The 12,166-nt window shown below is 41.0% G+C and overlaps 1 protein-coding gene across 4 annotated transcripts in view; it reads left to right on the forward strand.

Moving 5' to 3' along the window:
• PALLD (palladin, cytoskeletal associated protein) overlaps positions 1–12,166 on the forward strand; it is a 243,944-nt gene that overhangs the window by 92,069 nt on the left and 139,709 nt on the right. The gene's annotated exons all lie outside the window — the stretch shown is intronic.

Below are 12,166 nucleotides of genomic sequence, written 5' to 3' on the forward strand. Positions count from 1 at the left end.
TAATTACAGTGGAACCTCTACTTACCACCATAACCCGTTCTGGTGGCCCGTCCTTTAGACAAAATGGGTCACTGATAGAAGCACCATTGTACGCATGTGGAGATGGCGGCAGCCACTTCTGTGCGTGCGCAAATTGCAGCAAACCCGGTATTTATTTCTGGGTTTGCTGTGGTCGCGACTTGGATCAGGTCCAAGTAGAGGCGGTCGTAAGTAGAGGTTCTACTGTAGATGTGAGTTCAGTTTCTTAACCTAGAACAAGACTGACTTGGGTTTCCGTACTCATGGTACTTAGAAACACTGTACCTAATAGCCTGAACGACTGCTGAATTATATAGCCAAGTGTGTTTCTAAGGCAGATTGAAATATACTCGGAGTCCTACAGTGATTTCATGCTCCGTTTTGCAGCTTGTAAAACAGTGATTGAATTTCCCCCCAAACCTCAGGCCTTTATATACATTATTTACACAATGAGTCCCGTCTGATTGGCTGATTCTGCTTCCCTCCTGGAGCCTGATTGGTCTTCTCCTGCAGGCCAATCAGTTGTTGCATTCTAGGATCCTGCCTGCCTATTGTTCTGGGATCCAAGCTTAGTACACAACACAAAGTGAGAATGTTAATGCAGATGGGGGAAATCAAGTAGCAGATCCACTTCTCATATCTTTCATTCCCATCTTCCTTTTTTCCAAAAGCAAACAGCAAGTGAATTCCCCGCCCCCCTTTTGCAGGGAGGGAAAGGGGAACAGGAGCAGATAGGAGGGAGATGCCTGACATCTCCACAAGTGAAATTATTGAAACCACTTGAAGAATGTAGATAAGTCCACTACACTTTGTCTTCAGCAGAAGACATTCCAAGTACAAGGAGCATGTTGTACAAAAACATTTAGTCAAAAAGTAACAAGGTGTCTGGAGATTATATACATAAATACTACTCTACTTAGCTCTGCTTGCTCTACTTGCATTTACATGCAACAGTTTCTTGTAGCTGTGAGTAAATATGAATAGTTTCTCACGGGATCATCATAGGGCCTAAATACTTGCGCACCTCCTGTGGCTTGTGTAGCTACCTCTTCAGTTGTTAATTAAATCATAGGGCTGGGAGGAGACTTCTTATCTTCCCAGCCCTGATTGACTAGGATGTTTGGAACAGGGAAGTCTCCATCTCATGCATCCAAACTTGTAAACAGCAGTAAAAACATCACATGGCAACTTCAACAGGGCTCCTTGCCTATACAGTATATAACAACGATGTGAATTAATTGTAATAAATTTCAAAACCTATACTTCTGAGCACCTTTGAAATTACAATCTGTAGTGGAGAGTTAATAAACAGGGTGTCTGCTGATGACTGAAAATAAATTCTTTTTCTAGTCAGTCTGTGACATCCAAGTCCCTAAGCAGAGAATTGGATTTCTTCAGCATCATGCAACTAGGCACTTTTTGAGCCAGCAAAGAAGATCAGACTTCTTTTATTACTCAAAGAAGCTTCCTCCTGTTCTACAAACTGGCTGTTAAAACTCCATTCTTTACAGTGCAGTCCTATATGCTTCTACTCAGAGGTTAGACTTATTTACTTAAATGGGACTTAATCCCAAGGATCGCAGTCTTAAGGTCATGTTATCTAAACCTCCTTGTGGTGATCAGCATCCACACAAGCAATTTCCCTGTTTAATTTTCAGGCTTTTCTCTCTAGAAATGTGCCTATGAGGCAGTGCAGTCAGGGTGAGGAGTTAGTGTGCATTCTCCTTCCTTTTGAGAGGTTTTGCCAAAAATCTGTTTTGTTTTTTCCATTCAGTTTAGTTATTTCATTAGTTTAAATTGCATTTGTTGTGTTTGGTCAGAATCCCCTTTTCCTCGTCCCTGTTGATTTCAGTGGGAGACCCACCCTGCAGTTTGCACCTGTAACTCTTGGTAATTTTCATCCAAAGTACATGGGCTTTTGAGGCACTCTAATCCCCTGAGGCATGAGAAGTTCCAAATTTCCAAGGGATAAGACAAATGATTCCCATTTTACAGGCAACCAGACAACACCTATAAATTAAAAATATTGTATTTCTTTCCAAGTTCTCATCGCCTGTGTTGCTACTTGAATACTGCTTCTAGGTATGTGTGGGCAAGCCCATTCCCACTCTTAACTTATTTGACCTAAGGCTTAATACTGACTCAATGCTTGCTTGACCATGCTCTCATTTACTCTGCTCAGCATAAAACCAAGAACGTCTACAGAGATGCTGCCCCCTTCTTAGCTTTTTAGCTCATGGCAAAATATTTTTGACCCTCCTGAAAAAAAGGAGCTAGTTCTTATAACTATTGCACAGTGGAACCTTGGTTCTTGAACTTAAACTGCCTGAAGACTTAATCCATTCCAGAAGTCTGTTCCGACTCCCAAAACCGTTCGAAAACCAAGGCACGGCTTCTGATTGGCTGCAGGAGCTTCCTTCACTCAAGCGGAAGCCACAGAAGCAGCTTTGGACATTTGGCTTCCGAAAAACATTCGAAAACTGGAACACTTCCGGGTTTTCGGCATTCGGGAGCCGATTTGTTCGCAACTAAGTCATTCAAGAACCAAGGTTCCACTGTATCTTCTTGTTATAAATATTGTATTCTTAGCCATTTTGAAACTGCTGGTCTATGCCCCTAATAAACTGTAATCTGTATTTACGTTGCTCTACGTAGGAAGCTGCCTTGTATGGAGTGAGATCATTACTCGCTTCATTTTATGTGGCCTACACTGACTTGTAGCATCTCTCAAGGCCTTCAGAGAGGATTCTTTTCCAGCTCTACCCAGAGATGTCAGAAATTAAACATGCACAGTATAGGCCCCATCACAGCTTCAGGCCCTCCTCTTAACCACCACAGCTCTGAAAAATACTGCTGTGTTCGTGCGTGTTGGAAGTAGCTAGTGCACCTACATGTGTAGCCCTTGCTTTTCAGATCTTGGTACATGTCTGAAAGATTTCCAAGTGCAGATGCCAAAAGAATGTATATTTCATTATCTCTGGGGTTTTGTAGAAGCATCAAGTAGGAAAGGGGATATGTTTTATTGGGGTTTCTGCTGCTGACCGTGCACAAGACTCCCCCCCCCTTTTAGTTTCACAGAGTTGAAAATAAATATGAGCCATAGACACATGATTTAATCTTCTTTTTAAAAAAGAAATTCAACAAGGTTGGGTTATCCTTAAAAATGCATCTAGGTGCAAAGTTCATCTTCGTTTACATTGACACTTACTGCTTATGTGTGGTAAAAACCTTGGCACCCCCCTCTCCAAAATCCCAAGAGGAAAACATTTTCTACAGTATAAATGTTAGATTGTAGTAGATAAGCCACAGTCAAAGGAGAATTGGAAGGGACAAAGTCCACCCTTTTGGGGGGGGGGGTGTATAATTCAACTAGACAAAAATTAAGGAATCACTGGAGGATTTTGCTGAAGGAGAAATAGACATAACTGCTGTTTTAATGGAACTTTAAACACTGCAAATGACTGAAATACCCAACAAGTTGGTGACAAATTACACTTTGCATTCAATTTTTTTGTGGTTTGAAGAGATTTCAGTGGTCAGGTATGTGGTGTTTCCTTTGCCCCAAAGTTTAACCTTTCTCATTCCACTTTTCCAGAAGCAACATGTTCTTTGACTCTGAATAACCCTGCTAAAAAAATTGAAGTAGAAATGGAATACATCTTACAGGTCACATACCTAGTCATTGCATATGAAAAGTGAAAGGAGGAACAAATCTCAGTGGAGATTTCATACCCTTTGTTTTTTTAAAAAAAATGTTAAGGAGTGAGAGAGGCTGGAGAACTGTGTGGGATACTTGTGAAGCCAACATAAGAGGTATAATTATGCAAATACCTTCCCAATTAAAGGAGAAGCATAAAGGGAATTGCTTGAACAGAGTGCTAGAAAAACTGAAACTGTACAGGAAAGCAGCAACTTTTTTTTAAAAAAAAACACCTTAATGATAGTAAGCATTAAGGATAAAATTGCCTTTTAATTTACCACTTACCTCTGTTCACATCTTGTTACGGTCAGAAGTATAATTCTCTCCTTCGTCTATGTCTCTTGGTTTCAGTACAACTGTCACTTTAAATTATCTTTTAAATGGGTGTGGAAAGAAAGCCTTCATTATTCCTCGGTGACCTTTACCAAACACAGGTTGCAGCAGGATTATGCATTAGAGGAAACCGTGAACTGTTTTTCTTAAGGCCCTAGTTTTTTAGCCAGCCAGTGGCTGCTCAGCTTTATTGCTGTTTCCTTTACTTTTTGAATCCCAGATGTGTCATCATGGTTGCATTTTTCATATATTCCTTCCTATGGCGGGATTGCTGTTGGAGGTTAGTGCAAGCACAGAAGTGGGGAAGAAAAAGACAAATTTGTATAATTGGGCTGCAATCGGCTCCAGTTGCTAAATGGGTACCGTTACTCTCGTTCTGACAATCCAAACTAAAACTAAGATGCCGAGGCTGCAATCCTATGTTGATTTCAGTATGTCTAGACTTCTGGATTTCAGTGGGTTGAGAGACACCTTATGCTGCATAGGATTAGGCCATTGAAATAATTTTAGTATATGGAATCTTAACTGGGGGAGGGGGGAGGTCCATTCTACCTATATATCCCTGGTCTCTGTGGTGGTTCAACTTAACCAATTAGGATAAACAAATGATTGCATGATGGCTGCTTGAAATCAGTGAGGTGGCAGGGACTGCTCCATGTGGTTACGGTTGTTTCCCACATAACTTTGGCAAGTTTCATGACCCCACCAAGAAACATCTTGGCACAATGAAAGTGGCTGCATGTTCGAATCTATTCACTCAAATGGCTTGCTGTATGTATTTTAGCTCTACCAAGGGGTGTTTTCAAGTGTCGAACATTTGACCTTCTGCAGGCAATGAAGGTCCTGGGAGGGAGGGAGTGGGGTAGGAGAGAGAATGATAGGAAGAGAGATATGTAGACTTTTGTTAGCTTGTAAACTGTGATTATGGTGCATTACTAGAACATGCTTTCAGCCAGGGGGGCTAACTTTTTTTTTTTTGCCCCAGGGGACACATCCATGCATGGCCAACCTTCTGAGGGTCAGGAGTGGGTATTGTCATCCTGCCTCAAGCACATGGAGGACACACAGCCTCCTCAGCTGATGTGTGCACATCAGCTGAGGGTGTGGGAGTGCCACACCCTCCTCCACTCACCAGATTATTCAGTCATCTGGTTAACAGCGAGAAGGTGATGAGTAGGGAGGGAACAATGGGGGTGAAAATTGCATCATCCTGCCTGAGTCCTGCATACTGAACAAGCAACAATTGCTTTCTTGTGTAGTTTGGGGGGAAAAGGAGTGAAATGCAGAGAGAGGCCACGTTTCCAACAACCAAACCTCACCCACCCATCCCGAACACATTCATTTTTCTTGGTTGTGTGAAACTGCTGTCACTTGATCATTCACATATCATTTGATGAATGTGATTGGTCTCAATCACATGTCTGCACTTGATGGATGAAGGAATTGGATTTGCCATTTGGCAGGCTAATACCGAAAATTGGGCTACCCTAGACTACTGAGGGAGAGAACTCACTCTGGGGTGACTTGGCTGTGTGTTGGATGGGGGGGAGGGGTTTCATGTAATGCTTCCACCAAATGCTTCTAGGTACACAAGGAAATTTCCCGTCTATTATTTGGTGCAGAAGATGAGACTCAATGGTCTGGTTTGCATGTCATACTAAGCCAAACAATGGCTTAACTCAAATTTATGGGCTCCTGGAGAAGAGAATGCAGCTGCTTTCTTCTTCGCCGGTCATTCTGCTCTGTGCAGAGCTAAGTGCTGGTTTGACTTTGTGTGTCATTCAAACCTGAGCTAGTGGATTTACCTCTCTCCAGAATAATTGCATGCCGTAACCAAGGTTTGTTCTGCGGTTTTCAGCTCATGGTTTGTACAGCAGAATTAAACCATGAACCCAAGTTTGAATAACATTCAAAAGCAGGCTTGGCTCAGTGCAGCAGGAGAAGGACCAGGGAGGAACCAAGCACCCAGAATCTGCTCTCACAATCTGAGTTTGTACATTCATTCCACAATTTGGCTTAGTGCAACCTGCATATTCTCTTCCTCTTGTTCCTTACATTCTGTCTTCATCAACTTCTGGCTTGACGGATGACAGATGAGGTGTGTCCAGAAACACACTGATTTAGTGTGGGATGATTGTATTTGACAAGGCAAGAAATGAAAGGGCTTCAGCTTGCAGTGGTATCCTGACACATTGCAGATGATCCTGCAGTGCTGGCACAGAGCATAAGCTTTCTCTTGCAGAAAAAAGGCTGCTGTACACCATTCTGGTTCTGGACGGATCTTGCAATGCCACAAATGAAAGTTGCAGCCCAGCCCAGAATTATGTGTGCATGCCAGTGCGATAGAAACACGTGTAATTGTGGACTGGATGGCAGCCAGCACCCTTTCTTCAAACTGAAAGGAGCTGCATTGAAGGGTGTGAACCCCTCATCTTCATTAATCATCTCGAAGAGCCAGATCTGCAGCTAGCAGCATAATGATTGCCTTTTGTCATAACCAATTGTTCATTGTTTTTCTCTTCCCAACAAGATCTAATGCAGAATAAAGAACTAGCCTCTGCAATGGTTGGGAAATAAGAACTATAAAAGACTCTTTGCATTACAACTTCTGAAATTGTAACTCCTTGGGTTATCTTTCTAATATATCAAAGGCTAACAGTGATTGCTTAGCTGCTGCAATGTAATGAAGCTCTCCTTGGAAACTGTGTCACTGCAAGCGATTAGCATGTGTCTAATAAGTTTCTCCTTTGTCTTTGCTCATTCTGGACAAGAGATTGCCCAGACCAGAGTGGTTTACTTAAAATTCCAACCACTGTAGCCTGCAAGTAGTCACTTCAATAACAGGGTCTCTCACCTGATCCACAGCCCATTTAAGTCATATGTATTTATCTAAATGAACCCATATAACATAACCTAAAATGTAGTGCAGTATCTCTCTATGTTTTCTGTATAATCAAAATAAAAACTCGGCAGGGAAGATTTCATAAAAATCCAAGCTCTTGACGGTTTACAAATTGTGGTTTGAGTCTCCGCTGCAGTGCAGGGAAGCGGACAGATCACAAAAAATACTGGCAGCTGAACTCACAGGATACATTTGTTTCCAGAACCTATTTGTAAAACTAGGCCAAATGAGGCTACTGAGTAAACAAAGGAAGTTTATTAGTTCCATGCAGAAGTGATATATTCTCTCTGGGCACAATAGGAGCTGGTTGGATTTTAATTACAAGAAAGGAATGGTACAGTGTTTTAGTTCCATCATCAACATTTCCTAGCCTTAAGGGATGTAGGGTTTATTCTTTCTCCTGCAAGGGGGAATTGTGTACATAGTTTTTCATTAGCATAAGTGGGAGTCACTTTGCATGCATAAGCCTATTGTGCATTGATTAGAGAAGGCAGCATCCCTATTGTGGAACCCATCTTGAATAAAAATAAACATTATTTCACAGTGTTATTTTTTGCTGAGGCACATGTTATGTTTGGTTAACCTCATACGAAGAAAGGCAAACATGTCATATGGCATTCTATTTGCAGAAGTTCCTGTTTGGGAACTTGCACATGGCCAACCTGATCCGAATTGGCCTGATGGTAGGATGATTTCATGCCATCGGTATTCACGAAAAACATATGACAGTGTGTTGGTGGGCAATTTTCTTTGATGTTTGTGGACCAGAGCTGGGCGAAGGACAGCTTTGCCATATAAAAAAGCACCCTTTGGCTGATGTAACTTGAAATGCATAACTAATAAGGTACTTTTAATAAACAACAATGGATACCACGGAACTGCAATGCATTTGCCATTTTCAGTCATTCTAATCATGTGGAATGAGCACCCAAAGGTGGGGGCAGTAGACTGTAACCCCCAACCAACACGTCTTCCTTTCATTATCCAAAATGTAGGCTGTATGCATACACTTGTGCGTACACGTACAGGTTTGGGGTGGAACCTGGTGCTACAGCATCATCCTACCAGTGCATGTCTGTTCAACATGGTAGAACATCTGAAAGGAGCACCGTGTGGCAAATAAAACTGGTGCATTGCACCACCCATTATAAGACATTGCGCCAACTTCAAAGAGCTGGATTTGAGTATGGGCTGGTATTGGGGCAGGATTGGAGATTTTTTTGTGATTGCTTGGGGTTTTATTCCCCCTCCCTTGGTAAATATTCTTATTTTTATTATTTCACCCTGAACAGATTCTTTGTGGTGGCAGAGTAAATTCTTAGTCGACTCTGAAAAGCAGGTCCAGCCATTGCAAAATTACTTAACCATGGAGACCCTCTCTACATACAGGCCCTCAACCCATATACAAATGAGTGTTGGTAATAACTCGGGTTGGATGAAACAGTATTAGTTAGGTCCATGTCCCATACAAATGAGTTGATTGGCATGCCTGTTCAACCCCAATTCCATTCAGATTTTTAAGGGGAAATGCTTTAAATTCTGCACACTTTTGTAAAGAGATTTCATTTGTTTTCAAGAACCTATGAAATGGTCCAAGGGGTCATTCAGTCTATTAAACAAAGCTGTTGCTAAAAGCACAGCACTTTTGAATATTAAGTTGTGCTACACTTCTTGGATAATTATATGAAGAAAAAGATGGCTGCCCTTATATATTGGGGAAGCAGCCATATCTTCCCCTTTACTGTGCCCCTGGCTGCCTTACAGTGTCCCTAAAAGCAGCCGACAGTAGTTCTGTAAAAGAAACAGGAAGCCATTGGACCATCTTGTACAAATATAGGTTGGGACTAACCATGTACTAGAAAGGTTTGTAAATATTTCAGACTTACCCACATGTCTACATTCTGATCCACACTTGATCCAGCAGGTAAGGAATGGAGAGGTTCACTTCTAAATGCATAATGAAATGAACTCCTATCCTTCATAACAAGATAAGAACTTAAAAGGGCAGCTTGATCAGACCCAAAGCCTGTCAGGTCCATCATTCTGTTTTCATGGCGACCAGCAAGATGCCTGTGGGATGCCTTGCAAGCAGGTCATGGGCTCAACAGTGGTTTTCTGTTCAGGAATTCTCATTAATTCCTCTGCTACTGTAGGTGTTATATAGTGATTGTGACTAGTAGCCATTTGAGGTCAGATGCCACCATACATTTAAAGTGCATACAATGCACACTTGAAGCACACAACTTTCCCCAAAGACTCCTGGGAATTGTAGTTGTTTTTGTTTTTGCAATTCATCTTAGTTTTTTTACAACAGAAATGCTTTCTTTTTTATATAAATATTTTTATTGGTTTTTAACACACAAAATTATAAAACATCCCACACAATTTATCACAAATACGTTCTTATTGGACTTCCATCAGCACCTCTGATAATCCTCCATCTTAATCACTTCTTACGCATTTCCTAGCTTAATATTGCCTTTACATTCTTAACCTATCACATCTCCTTCTCTATTTTTGCAATATTTCTAATATTATTCCTCACAGAACTTCTTGCAAACCTACAAACGTCGTCTGGTCGTCACAAATACTTTTCAAATAGTCCATAAATTTACTCCAGTCCTCGGTAAACTTCTGGTCCCACCGGTTTCAGATCCTTCCTGTTAGTTTGCCAAGTTCCGCATAGTCCATTAGTTTCATCCTCCATTCTTCCATCGTTGATAATTCTTCTTGTTTCCATTTTTGGGCCAATAGTATTTTTGCTGCTGTTAACAACAGAAATGCTTTCTTAACATGAAACCACAATTTTGGTTTCTTATTGATGGAACGTGTAATTCTAAATCATAATAAAGAAAAACAAAGATATATTCTTAATCATTTGATTCATTGATATTCTAATTAACTTCCCTCTCCTCCTTACTTGGGTCTTTTATAATTCTTGGTTGAATGCATATCGTGATAAATCTAGGCTGCTGGTAACCAACTTTTTCACTACTATTTAATGTTTCTCATTACAAGAGTTAATCTAAACCAGTCAAAAAAATTAGTTCTCCGCAGCGGACTTTCAGATATTGTTTAAATATATTCCAATCTTTACTAAATTTTTGTTTCGCTTGATCCCTTATCTGCCCTGTCAGTTTATCCATCTCAGCATATTCCATCAATTTAATCAGCCAATCTTTTTTTGATGGTATGGTCTCACTTTTCCAATTCTGTGCAATCAAAACTCTCGGGAATTCTAGTTTCACCCTCACAGAGTTACAGTTCCCAGCACCATTAACAAGTGGCAGTTCCCAGGGTTCTTTTGAGAAAGTCCTGCACTTTATCCTTTAAAGGGAATCTGCTGCCTGCTCCCCTTTTAAAGTTATCCAAGTTGGTGGCAATTGCTACATCTGGTAGTGAAATCCAAAGTATCTCTGTGTTTTGTGAAAAGTGCTTCCTTTTGTCTGTCATGTGTGTCCTACCCATTCTGCTTCACTGAATGGTCCTGGGTTCAGGTACAGAGAGAGAGGAAACCTTTTCTCAATGCATTTTCTTCACAACATGGGTAATTTTATACACCTTTGTCATATCCCCCTTCACCTGCTTTTCTCCTGCCCAAAACTAAAACCAAAACTAAAAGTTGCAACCTTTCCTCATAGGGCCAGTCTCTTGATCATTTCTGTCGATCATTTCTGGCTCTAACAGCATCCTTTTTTTTAGGTATGGTAACCAAATCTGTGTATGATATTCCAAGCATGGTTGTAAAAAGGCAAAGAATTTAGGAGAGGTAAATCTTGCATTTTGTTCCAAAAGAAAGCATAGCAGTTAGTACATAGTTGCCTCTGGGTGAAATTCGATCTGCCAGACTACTACTTGTTTGGAAAAGGAAGGGTCTGTCCACTGAAAATGAGTTATACGTCTTGTGTGAGAAGTGGTATCTGCAGAGTGATGTGATCTATCCTGCGAGCGTTAACCTCGAAAACATTCAGGGCATGGAGGGTATAATATTCAACACGGTTGTGTCAATAATGTATGTGCAAGAGAGATACAAGTGTACTGTATTGTGGAATAGTATAAACACTCAGAAGACTGCTTGCCTACCATGGCTTGCAGCTGATTTAGGACTTTGTGACCTCTTTTCTACTTGATTCAAGTTACTCTTTAAAAGTGTGGGGAGGGGGAATTAATACTACTAGTTGAAGTTCTGGATAATGTTAATGGTCAACATGACTGCATACCTTACTGGCTGGGGGCATGAAAGCTGCTACATTGGAAGGATGTTGTTCCTTTTAAATCTCAACAAAACAGAATGTCCCTGTGTTTCTATCCAAATTCTTAGAATTGCTTCACTCAGTATTTCTCCTCTACACATGCATTAGTATTCATGGCACAGAAAAATGGTAATGTGTGAAAGCGATCAGTATTCACTTGAAATGAAGAGATTATGGTCATTATTAACGCCCAAACCTGGTGTGCATAGTTGAGCATCCATAAAAATAACTGGATCCAAGTGCATTCTTATTCTATGGATCTGAGAGAATTGGGTTGGGGTGGTATATAACTGTGAAGCACTCTGAAACTGTAGATTCCTGTGGCATGATAAATCTTTTGGAATGGTTATGGCTATGGCTTTTTTAAAAAAGTATAGTTAATGTGCCCCTAGTTTTCTAGCCTTCAGGGAGGAGTGGGGTTGTTTGAGGGGGAAATGGTTTATTGCTTGTATTCCAGTGCTTGACTAATCCCTAGGTAGGACTTGTTAATCTGCTTCTCATAAATTAATACTGTGCATTCGGCTTGCAACTACAACCAGCCCCTGAATGGTGTATTGTGGGATATGGGACAAGATAAAGATTGTGCCCAAAGCAATATCAGTTGAACAAAACCTGATTGGCACAGCTAGTCCACTGTTGCTTGTGAAGGCAGGCATTATTTGATCAAAAGAACAGCCATGTATCAGTTAACTTAATCCATGATTGATTGGCAGGGACACCTTCACATGTCCGATTATTGTGTGGTCAAAATGATCAACCCACTGTTATACAAAGCAAGCATATTTTTGTATCATGCTCCATGGGCCTCCTGTAGCATTTCCAAAACAGAGTATATGGTGGGGTGTTTTGTTTTTTACTCTGGGGGCTTAGATGCCAGAATCATAGAATTGTAGAGTTGGAAGGATCCCCTAGGGGCACTGGTGGAGGAAGCGGGGTGCGGGGTGTGTGCCTCTGCCTAGG

This window comes from Podarcis cretensis (genome assembly GCF_951804945.1).
Source record: "Podarcis cretensis genome assembly, chromosome: 9".
Classification (NCBI taxonomy): Eukaryota; Metazoa; Chordata; class Lepidosauria; order Squamata; family Lacertidae; genus Podarcis; species Podarcis cretensis.